The following is an 11953-nucleotide window of genomic DNA, read 5'->3' as shown; positions in this document are numbered from 1 at the left end:
AATTCTACAGTACAAGTTATGCACAGTACACAAATCAGACAATGCTTTACTTGCATAAAGATCAAAGGTCAAAGTCAAACAGAGTGACCTGACTTGATATAGGACCCCCACCCCCACCCACCTTGTCTTAGTTTTGTGAAACAATAGTTGTGAGCTGGACATGAATTGGACAAACATTTACTTTAATAGGGATTAAAGGTCTAAGTTATGGTCAGTGTGACCTGACATTGCTTTATCGAATTCCAAAGCCCATGAAACAGACAGACAGACATATATAGCTTCAAAATTTGTTTTCAGGGGGTGTTAGTAATTTAGCAGTGCATCCTATGTTAAAGCAATTTGATAAATATTAACATTGATTATTACAATTTGAATTCGACATGAAACCAATTGTTAATAAAATTGTAATGAAACAACCTACTTATTTAGTTTTACTAGAGGCAATATTAAGTGGGATAAATAACTTTTATATAGACACATTACCTTTAACCATTTTTTTATAGCCTATGTTTAACAAACGGTTCAATACAAATCATGCTTACAAACATTTGGTCTCAATAGCCTTGTAATATCTTGGAGAAAGAAAAAGTAGTGTTTTACCTCCCATGTTCTATTTATAGTAACATGGGGCATGTTAATTGGATGGCGAGCTGAACAAACATACCATTTTAACTAGACATCCTTAGAATGACTCAGGCCAAGATTTGTTTAAATTGGCCCAGCAGTTTCAGGGGAGAAATTTTAAAAAGTTTCCAGACAACAGATGACGCTTTCAAACATATGATATCAGACAACACAGGACAGTTGAAATTGTGTCAAACACTCACACTGGCCCTTAGACAGTTTGCATTAGTTATCTTTTGTAAATACTATTTGATCGAACATACCTTTACATAATGCTGTATTTTAATCTTCTATCTCCTATTTCTTTTTACTTCTTAATTATAAATAGACATTTCTCAGCTGATGATATATGTTTATCAACTATCTAACCCATTGGCAAGTGCTGTATTTAAATTACCAAAGCATGCACAAAAAGTTAGACAATTGATTTAAATTCTTTACTACTGACGACCATGAATTTGATCTGAAATTAAAGTAAACATATAAAACTCTTAAAATATTCAGTTAAGAAAACAATTCCACTTTATAATATAATTCAGAGTTTGATACTTAGCTAAAAAAAAGGGAAACTATTAATAAACTTGAAATTTAAACACATAAAGAACATATATACAAAACTAGGTTGTTAGTATTGGCTTAGTATTTTGAAAAATAATATGTAGGGAAACTTTTGATCGTTTTGTACAAAATGAATTTTCCTTAAACATGTTTAAGGCACTCTTATCATTTGCTATTAATACTATACAGCTTTCAAGTAGAAGGGTTTATTTCCAAAATATATATATTGCATCATGATAACTGTAATAAGTTGGAATAACACTTACTTGTACTTTTTCACAACTTTTGATATAAACATGGTCAATCAGTGTACCACCCTCTGTTGTTGCCTCTTGTACTAACTGTTCAAATCCGAATGAAGCCATAAAATCTTGTATTGATCTGCCACCCTTCATAATGTCTTGATTAAAGTCTCCTAAAACAATAATACTGCTTGAAAGCTGTGTCAATTCTGACAAAAGAGCACAAACATTTCTTAAAAATAGTTCAATTTGGTATTTTTGAGTTCTATATATTGTAGCAATTAGAACATTCATTTTCGGAACTTTGAAAATTATACATTCAAGATTTTTTTGAGATATATCAAATTCTTCATACTCAGAATCTGTTTTAACATATACACCAACTCCACCATGACTCATTTCTTGTAAAGAAGCATACAAAGGATTATTTGATGCAAATGCTGCTGACCTTGGCAAATGATGAAGTTTATAATTAGGAAGGTGAACATCATCACTACAAGATTCCAACCATGTTTCAGTCAAACAGATATAATTTGCATTTTGGAAGTCTGAATTGGCTTTCAAATCATTTTGGTGAGCCTTTAGACCTTGAATATTGTGGTAAACTATTGACAAACCTGCTTTATGATTTGAAACTATGGTGTCATTTTGAGACAAAAAATTATCCATGGATTTGATTCCCTCCATTATATCAGGATCACTGTATATTTTTTTGTTCAAAGTTTTATCATCAATTGGTAATATAGTCAGCCCATTTTTTGAAGTAACTCTACTCAATGCAACATATGCCTGACCATATGCAAAACATTTATTCAAGCAGACAACTGCCTGTTGCACTGTCAAACCCTGAACCTTGTGAACAGTACATGCCCATGCTAGCTGCAGAGGATATTGTTTTCTTGTTCCATTACTGAATGGTATATTTTCTGTAGATGGTTCTAATCCAACACATCTTTTTCCATTTATTATCTTCTGTACTTTTGCATTTTTTCCAACTCTATCATTATCAAAATGAATATATATATTTTTTGGTAATGCTCCTTTTGAAAATTCTGAAATACTGAGAACAGTACCCATAACACCATTCACCAAACCATCACTGACGGCTTCATTTTTTATCATCATCACACGAGCTCCTTCTGCTAACAGGATTGATGTTGGAAGACAAATATTAGTTTTTGCAAAATTCTGTCTTCTCTTCGTAAGTTTCCCTGTTGTCTTATCCTTTTCAAAATCTTGAGCTTCAATTAATTTGGGCTCACTTGACAACTTCATAATCATTTCGTTATTGTACATGTTAATTTCATTATTAGTAGCATAAATGTGCAGAGCTTCGTCTGGTCCACTATCTATGCACTCTTTCAACATTTCTTGATCTGAAGATTTTAGTGGATAATTGTTCTGTTTGACCCTTAGTCTATTCAACAACTGGGCAAACAAACTATCTTCTCTCTGTCTCATGACTTCATCTAATTCCACAACAGAAAAAAGATCATTCCAAAGATAATTCAAAGGATTTGATGGATCATTAACATAAAGTTTATCTGATCTTTTTGATTTTACTGGTGGTAATTGATAGAAATCACCCACTGCTATCACTGAAACTCCTCCATAAGGATACTTCTCAGGCCTTTTCTTAATTTGACGCAACCTTTCATGAATAAAAAATAACAACCTTTTGTTGACCATTGAGACTTCATCTATGATGAGAATTTGTAAATTCTCTAATTTGGACCTCAAACTATTCAGCTTATCTTCTCCTAGCATAGCTTTCTCAACAGATAAACCTTTAAAAATGGAAAGTGAACTATGAATTGTCAATCCATTTATATTAAAAGCTGCCGTGCCAGTTGGTGCCGTTAACAACACAGTCAAATCATCAGGATTTGGGGAACAGTGCGCAAGAATTCTTGTGGCCTCATAATACAAGCATTTAATCAAATGGCTTTTGCCTGTTCCGGCTCCTCCAGTTACAAAAACATGAAATGGCGGTGGATTCTTACCATTCACTTTTAAATTGCACCACTCTCTGATCTTAAAAAATATGCGCTTTTGTTTCTCATTTAAAGTTCTCAACAATGGTATAACTTCAGACCTTGAAAAACTTGTTTTTTGAACCATTCCATTTTCATCACTTGACTTGTCAGTTTGGTTCAAATCTGGTATTCCTAATTCAGGACTATCTACCTCTTGAGTGGTTGTGTTTTCACCAACTTCATTACATTCATGTCTTTCTTTCTCTGTTTCTGGACATAGTTGTGCCCATGCATCCTCTTGATATCCTCTTTCTTCTAATTGTTTCTCAGCAATCTCTAGCTCCTTGTCTTTCTTCACAAATTTTGACATGTTAAAGTTGACTATATTTTGAACTGAACTGAGGTCTTCCATCTGACTGTACTTTATAAATCCAGAGTTGTAAAAATCCTCATATGATAAAAACTGTGGTGGTTTCAATTGTTCATTTAATCTGTATGGCAAAAACAACTGTAATATACTTTGGTAGTATTGTTCAGGAGCTGACTCTACAGAAAATCTTGCATATTTGATAACAGCATCAGAAGTCCTTGTCCTCTTTCTTATATACCCCATATCATTCTTAAGTTTGAATGTAGTGTCCTCATTAATTTTATTTGGTATCTGTGTCTCTGCCAACACTGAATATTCGGAACAAAATGTTGCTAAACACATCTGATCAAATCGTTCTAAATCAGGCCTATTTTTATACCTGTCAGTTATACTTTTCAGCCAAATATCATCACTATCACCATCATCATCATCACTGCCATCATCTATAGACTTCTTTATCTTTAATGTTTTTGATTTTTGTTGAAGTTCTTTGAGGGGTATACTCATTCTGCATGGGTTTTCTCCTAGTGGAATGAATTGCACTTTTCTTGAACACTCTTTCAAACGTAAACCTATGACTCTGAAAACAGCTTCTTGTGTACTAAGTTCGCGAAAGTGAAAGTATGCTGTACCTACTTTTTTCATAGTCTGCTGTGCATCCAAATTTCCATCAGCTGCCTCAGTTTTTGTCTGCTGCAACAACAAGCCGAGTTCACGTTCTGATTTGCTTATATAGCTTATAATGTAAACCACACATGAGTATGCATCCAAAATGTACTGAATATCCATATTTGCATTCCATGATTTTAGCAGATGAGGATTGTACTGATTAATAAACAACTCATCTTTATTTCTCTTTAATACTACAGTATTTCTGTTTGTTATCCATCTAAAACATTCTTGAAAATCCTCTTGAGACAATCCAGCTTTCAAAAATAATTCACTGGTAGTCAAAGTTTTATCTTCACACTCTTTAATTACATCCCATAAACATGCTAACATCTGTTTTGCTTTTAAGATACTGCCCTTAGATTTTGATTTCTCATTATTATTACCATCAGTATGTTTATCATGATGGTCTTCATCATCATGTTTCATTGGGCATGGTATAAATGTCTTTTCAGATGGTTTACTGCTTTCAGAATCTGACTTCTTACTATCATCAGCATCTTCATCATGTTCCTTATCCTCCTCGTCTTCAATTGGACAGGATATAAAAGTTTTTTCAGATGGTGGTCTTGGGAAATTGAACCGACACTCTGTTCCTTTTTTGCGACAACTTTTTGAGTGGTTTTTGCTATGCTGTTGAACGGTTTTAACAATGTCAGTAAGCTCTGGGTCATCACTTTCCAATGGTAATTTGCAAGAGATATATTTATCAATGAACTTTGTTACAGTATCATCATCGTCTACTCCAAATTTGGGGGCATCTTCTACCCAAAATACACAATGAGTATGTGGAGAACCTCTCTGTTGAAATTCAACTCTATAAAAGTAGTCAATCACATGACCAATTGGTTCAGCATCTGACATTATCACATCTTTAAGAAATTTGTGAAATCTGTGATCAAACATTCTTGCCACTGTAGCAGGGTTACTACAAAGCACTTTACATTTTTCATCCCAACTAAGACTGTCAACATTACGAATATCTCCTTGTTGCTTCAGTATGGTTTCTACAACTTCTTTCCATCTAAAATCTGCAGATGAGAATGACGCAAAGAATGAGGGTATACCTAACTGTCTAATCATACAAAAAATGTCCTTCTGAATAGATTGCCAATATGGTGGTGTTCCTCGGGCAGGCTTCATGAACTTGATTGCTTCATCTTTTCTAAATAATCCATTTAATGACTCCTTATTGCACAGCATTTTACTTGTTACTTTCTGTCCATCTGAAAAAGCTGACCCTTTCCGTAACGATATCTGTACATTTGACATGACCCTATCTAGTTCAGACATATACTGGCTAAAGAATATGTAGGAAGTATCTCTGGCAAACCTGTTTTCGACACTCATTAATCTCAGATTAAAATATCTTAATAAAGATAGTTTCTCTTCTCTGTCCTCATTCCAAGTGTTTTTACCTGTAGGGTAATGCACTGGAAAGGTTTTTGCTTCAATGCCCTTTTCTTTCAGTAAACTGACTGGATTATTTCCTTCTGCAGGAGATAAATTAAACTCTTGGTCAAACAATAAATCCAATGCTTCCTGTGCAATGTCAGCAGGCTGTAAGCATGTGTCCAACTGTACACCCTGTAAACTATCATCTAAATATGAATCAACTGCATTTTCCTGTTCTTTTTTATCTGATTTGTCCTCCAAGTTATCCTCTTTCACTCTGTCAATTCTTGTACAACTTTTATTGTCTTTTTTTTCAGCGACACAAATATTCTCCGATGATGGAATTGGATTCAACCACTCTCCATTTATTTCAACATTTGAATACCAATCATTCTTTTCTTTTAAAAAGGACAAGGCCTCTTCTAAATGTTTAGTGTCCACAAACTGATATTCCTCATAACCTTTGTACTGTAATTTTCTTTTGAGTTTTACTTTCACTAAACAATTATCATCTTCTGATCTAGGCAAAGTTGTTGTGACCTTTGAAATATCTGATGGTACACAAACACATGGACCATGCACAGCTTTTTGTCCACCCTTAGGTAAAGCAACAATTTTCATGAAAGGTATATTTAATGAAATAAGATGTTGTTCTAGTTGATTTAATCTGTTAAGTTCTAGTGGAATATCCTCTAGAGCCAAGTTGTTAGCAAAAGATTCAGCAGGTATTTTTCCTTTAAGAATCTTTCTATGGCATGTGTAACAAATCCAAAGTGTAGCTCTGCTGGCTCCCTGATATAAACATTCATCTTTGCATTCTTCTGAACATCTATGTAAATACTTCTCAGAAATACATATGTCTGCTATATCTTTGCCACAACCTGGTTTATACAATTCTCTTCTACATTGTACAACTTGATTTTCGAATAACAGTCTAAAGCAGCAAGAACAAACAAATTCTGGACCCTTACTTACATTTTTCCTAAAGCTTTCAATAACTTTTGTAACATCATTACTGTCCTCTTTGGCATTCTTTCTTCTAGTCAATATCTGATCTTTGACTTTTCTTTTGAATTCATCATCATCAGCATATTTCTGTATGCTTGCCCGTTTGACTTTCTTTTGAAATCATCATCATTAGCATATTTCTGTATGCTTGCCTGTTTGACTTCTCTTTTGAAATCATCATCATTAGCATATTTCTGTATGCTTGCCCGTTTGACTTCTCTTTTGAAATCATCATCATCAGCATATTTCTGTATGCTTGCCCGTTTGACTTCTCTTTTGAAATCATCATCATTAGCATATTTCTGTATGCTTGCCTGTTTGACTTCTCTTTTGAAATCATCATCATTAGCATATTTCTGTATGCTTGCCCGTTTGACTTCTCTTTTGAAATCATCATCATCAGCATATTTCTGTATGCTTGCCCGTTTGACTTCTCTTTTGAAATCATCATCATCAGCATATTTCTGTATGCTTGCCCGTTTGACTTCTCTTTTGAAATCATTATCATCAGCATATTTCTGTATGCTTGCCCGTTTAACTTCTCTTTTGAAATCATTATCATCAGCATATTTCTGTATGCTTGCCCGTTTGACTTCTCTTTTGAAATCATTATCATCAGCATATTTCTGTATGCTTGCCTGTTTGACTTCTCTTTTGAAATCATCATCATCAGCATATTTCTGTATGCTTGCCCGTTTGACTTTTCTTTTGAAATCATCATCATCAGCATATTTCTGTATGCTTGCCTGTTTGACTTCTCTTTTGAAATCATCATCATCAGCATATTTCTGTATGCTTGCCTGTTTGACTTTACTTTTGAAATCATCATCATCAGCATATTTCTGAATGCTTGATTTTCTGACATAGCTGTTGTGTTCTTTATCATTTGCATACTTTTGAATACTTTTTCTTTTCTTTGATTCCCTGTATGATCTGTCTTGTTCATACTTACTATTTTGCTTTTCTATTTTATTGAATCTAAACTGACCATCCAACTGATACTTTAGTTTATCTTTTTCATTTTTTGTCAAACCTTGGTTTGGTGCTCGAGGTTTACAGACAGCTAGACCTTTACCTGGCCATTCCAAACAAGTTTTTTTCTTAATTAAACCATAACTATTTTCATCTTCCTTTAAGCATTTCTTTGGAAAATTCAACTCATGTTGTTCATATTTTCTCTTCATTGTACCTTCATGAGATAGTTCATAGTGTAAGTTCATTTTGTCTTTCTCTGCACCAGATTGATTTCGTTTCTTGGCACTTTCTTTACTGTTTAATGTTACCGCTTCTTTACCACCAGGTAAAACAGAAAGAACAACTTCATAGTGATTACCTACATTATTAAGATAAATTGCTTGATCATTCACATTATTCTTGCTACTGATTTGCTTTGAGGAGTATTTAATCCATTTACCTTCTAAATATGTAAAAATGTCAGTTTTTAATAAATCAGCAGCAGCTATTATTTCCAACTCAGTTCCCCAAACATTGTCTTCTATCGTATTAGTACGTTTCATATACTCATTGACTGTTTCAGAATCAAGAAAAGAATTGAACTGATGTGAATGACACAAGATGTGGCGCACTAATTCATTTCTTATTTGTTTAAAGTTTTCTTGCCTGCTTGATACTGCATATGAAATAGCTCTGAATAAACAGTTGCCGTCTGCAGTGATTTGTTTTGATTTTAAAGGTGTACCTATATTGTGTGTTGGCATTAGCCGGTTTTTCAAAACAAATTTTGATTTAATATCTAAAATATTACACAGTTTTTTTTTGTATAATAATCAATTGGATTAAATAAATAGCATGTTTGAGTTGGGACACCAATAAATTCTACGTCAGAGTTGTTTTCATCCTCTAAAACCTCTCTATTATTAATATTTCCAATTAATTTGTCAAGATTGTTAGTGGCAGAATCTTCATCTTGAATTTCGATGTTGATTCCTGTTACTTCAAATTCTGCATTTACATCTCCTTGCACAAAATTGTAAAAGTGTTGGTACAAACTGTTCACATCATTAATCTGAATAACAATGCTTTTACCACAGCTGTCTTGTAAGCCAAAACAATTTCTAGCATGTGAATCAAATAAATACATTTTCCCATTTTGCCTAATAATGGCACTAGTAAAACCCCTTACACAAACAAAACATCCATCTGAATCAATAAGAGCCTCTTGAAGAGCATGATCCAAAGAAAGAACATTAAATTCAATTTTACCATTATTATCTATCAAAGCAAATATAGACTCTTTTCTGTTACACTTAACAATCATATCTCTTATTTCCACCATTTTCGGCAATTCTGTTACTAACAACTCTTCCTTATCACCATGAATCCAAGTATACAAAATATTCCCTTCTATCAAGATTTTGTCCAAGAAAGTCATATTCCAATATTCAATCAAACTGAGTTTGCTGTAAGCTATGGCTGTTAATGAATTTGCTACACATTGTTTACCACTATTGTTTCTGAACCTGTCATCACCTTGATGGAAACTACCTTGCATCATAAATGGTTGATTAACTGAACATGTATTTTCTAAATTCCTTACCTCATTTCTAGTTTTTTCTTGATCTACTAAATTAAGGTCAGTTTCTTCATTTTCTGTTTTCCCCTGAATCAGCTTTCTTGATCTTATTTTGCTATAATGAGAAGAATCAGAGGAATGTTTATTGTTTCTAATATCAACTTTGCCACCTATAAAATTTATTTTATTTTTTGAACTACCATTCACTTTTACTGACTTGATATTATTGCTTTCTTCACTCCCTGAAGCTATGTTTAAATGAACATCAGGAGGCAACATTTTAAAGCCTGAACTACATACAGATTCTAACTTTGCTTTTTTTGTTTTTGGTGGTTCATCAAATTCTAACGTTAGCCTTATTTTGGATTCGATCTCGCAATCTGACTGGTCTGTTTGTAATGTTGATATGTTTATGTCTTTTATTTCTTGTGTTCTGTACACAGATTTGGGTTTAGTTTTTACTTCTGGTATAGGTTCAGTTTGCATTTCTTGCATTAGTTCATTGTTAATTTCTTGTTTAGATTCAGTATTGCATTCTTCAGTATTGATTTCTAGTATTGAATCAGTATTGTATATTCTAGTATTTGGTTCAGTACTGTTTATTCTTAGTATTGTTTCAGTATTGTATTCTTGAACCTTTTGCTTTGTTTCAATTATACTGGTGACATCTAATGATGTTTCTACCACCAGTTTCGTCTGTCCTGCAACACCAACTTTTGGTGAGGGTACTCTCGGCAGAGTACAAACCCACGGTGGGGAGTCAGAGCTCAGTGGCATATCCATGCTTTGGATAGACAGTCTTCCCAGAGGAGGTTCTAACCTCTGGGCATTTGAAGGATTTTTCTCACAAGGAGAAGCCAACCTTCTGGCTAAGAGTTCTTCCTCACCTAGAGGTGCCAACTCTATAGAGGCAACACTGCTTTGTCGTCTACTTCTCATTCTCTCCTTCTGCTCTCTAGCTACAGTAGCTTTACTCTTTCTTTTACGACCCATTTTCTGTCAAAATAGAAAATCAACAAGTTAATAAACAACAGACTTTTGAGAGTCTGTATCACTCACCTTGTAAAAATATGCTATTTGATATTTATTTCTCTGTGATTGTAATCATTTATGTTTCCTTGTTCATGTTATTTGTAAATCTTATTTAGTGGACTTTATGTAGATATTGTATTGATGATCATTTTTACTGTTTCCCATGTTTCCAGTTTATACTTACATGTATCTATTCAAGCTTTCATAATAATTGGCAAAATAATAGAAATAAGAAAAACAAGAGTGCACACGCTGAAATTTTTCGCCTGCTTTACTAACCATGATTGGTTTTACGTTGATAGTCCTAAAGAAAAAGTTTAATACTAGTATCACATAAACTTAAAATTATCAATGATCCATGAAAATGAGGTCAAAGTCAAATGAACCCTGCCAGACAGACATGTACACCTTACAATCATTCCATACACCAAACATAGTTGATCTATTGCTTATAGTATACAAGAAAAAGACCAAACCATAAAAACTTAATATTGACCAATGAACCATGAAAATGAGATCAAGGACAAATGACGCTTGCCAGAAAGACATGTACAGCTTACAATCATTCCATACACCAAATATAGTTCACCTATTGCTTATAGTATTAGAAAAACAGACCAAAACACAAAAACTAAGCATTGACCAATGAACCATGAAAATGAGGTCAAGGACAAATGACATCTGCCAGAGAGACATTTTTACCTCACAATTAGTCAATACACCAAATATAGTTGACCTATTGCTTATAGTATTACAAAAACAGACCAAAACACGAAAAATTTACATTGACCAATGAACCTTGAAAATGAGGTCAGATGAAATCATGTCGACTTATTTGTAGATCTTATTGTACTGAACATTTTGCTATATAATGTTCTATATGCTGTTCCTCTCTATCGATTATCTTAATCAATTAAGGGGCTTATGCTTATATACAAAATCTGAAAACTATGGGAGTACAGGACATTCCTGTAAACTAGAGGCTCTAACGAGCCTGTGTCGCTCACCTTGGTCTATGTGAATATTTAATAAAGGACACAGAGTGATTCATAACAAAATGTGTGTTTTGGTGATGGTGATGTGTTTGTAGATCTTACTTTACTGAACATTCTTGCTGCATACAATTATCCCTATTTATAATGATTGGCCCATTAGTTTCAGTGGAAAATGTTAGTAAAAATTTACAAATTTTATAAAAATTGACTATAAAGGCCAATAACTCCTTAGGGGGTCAATTGACCATTTTGGTCATGTTGACTTATTTTTAGGTCTTACTTTGCTTTATTTATTGCTGTTTACAGTTTATCGCTATCTATATTAATATTCAAGACAATAACAAAAAACGGCAAAATTTCCTTAAAATTACCAATTCAGGGGCAGCACTCTAACAACCCGTTGTCCAATTCATCTGAAAATTTCAGAGCAGGTAGATCTTGACCTGATTAACAATATGAACCCCCAATCAGATTTGCTCTAAATGCTTTGGTTTTTGAGTTATAAGCCAAAAACTGCATTTCACCCTTTTGTTCTATTTTTAGACATGGCG

General features: G+C 33.5%; 1 long non-coding RNA gene across 1 annotated transcript; it reads right to left on the bottom strand.

Annotated features, from left to right (window-relative positions):
• Positions 1 to 1459: 1459 nt before the first annotated feature.
• On the bottom strand, positions 1460 to 10449 carry LOC143057301 (uncharacterized). The gene is made up of 3 exons (XR_012972695.1): positions 10263 to 10449; positions 9400 to 9490; positions 1460 to 1597 (listed from the first exon to the last, which is right to left on the bottom strand). It is a non-coding gene; the product is annotated as an uncharacterized LOC143057301 (long non-coding RNA).
• Positions 10450 to 11953: the final 1504 nt, after the last annotated feature.

Source organism: Mytilus galloprovincialis, chromosome 13, assembly GCF_965363235.1.
Source record: "Mytilus galloprovincialis chromosome 13, xbMytGall1.hap1.1, whole genome shotgun sequence".
Taxonomy (NCBI): domain Eukaryota; kingdom Metazoa; phylum Mollusca; class Bivalvia; order Mytilida; family Mytilidae; genus Mytilus; species Mytilus galloprovincialis.
Note: the sequence above shows the minus strand (reverse complement) of the source record. Positions and strands in the feature narration are given on the sequence as shown.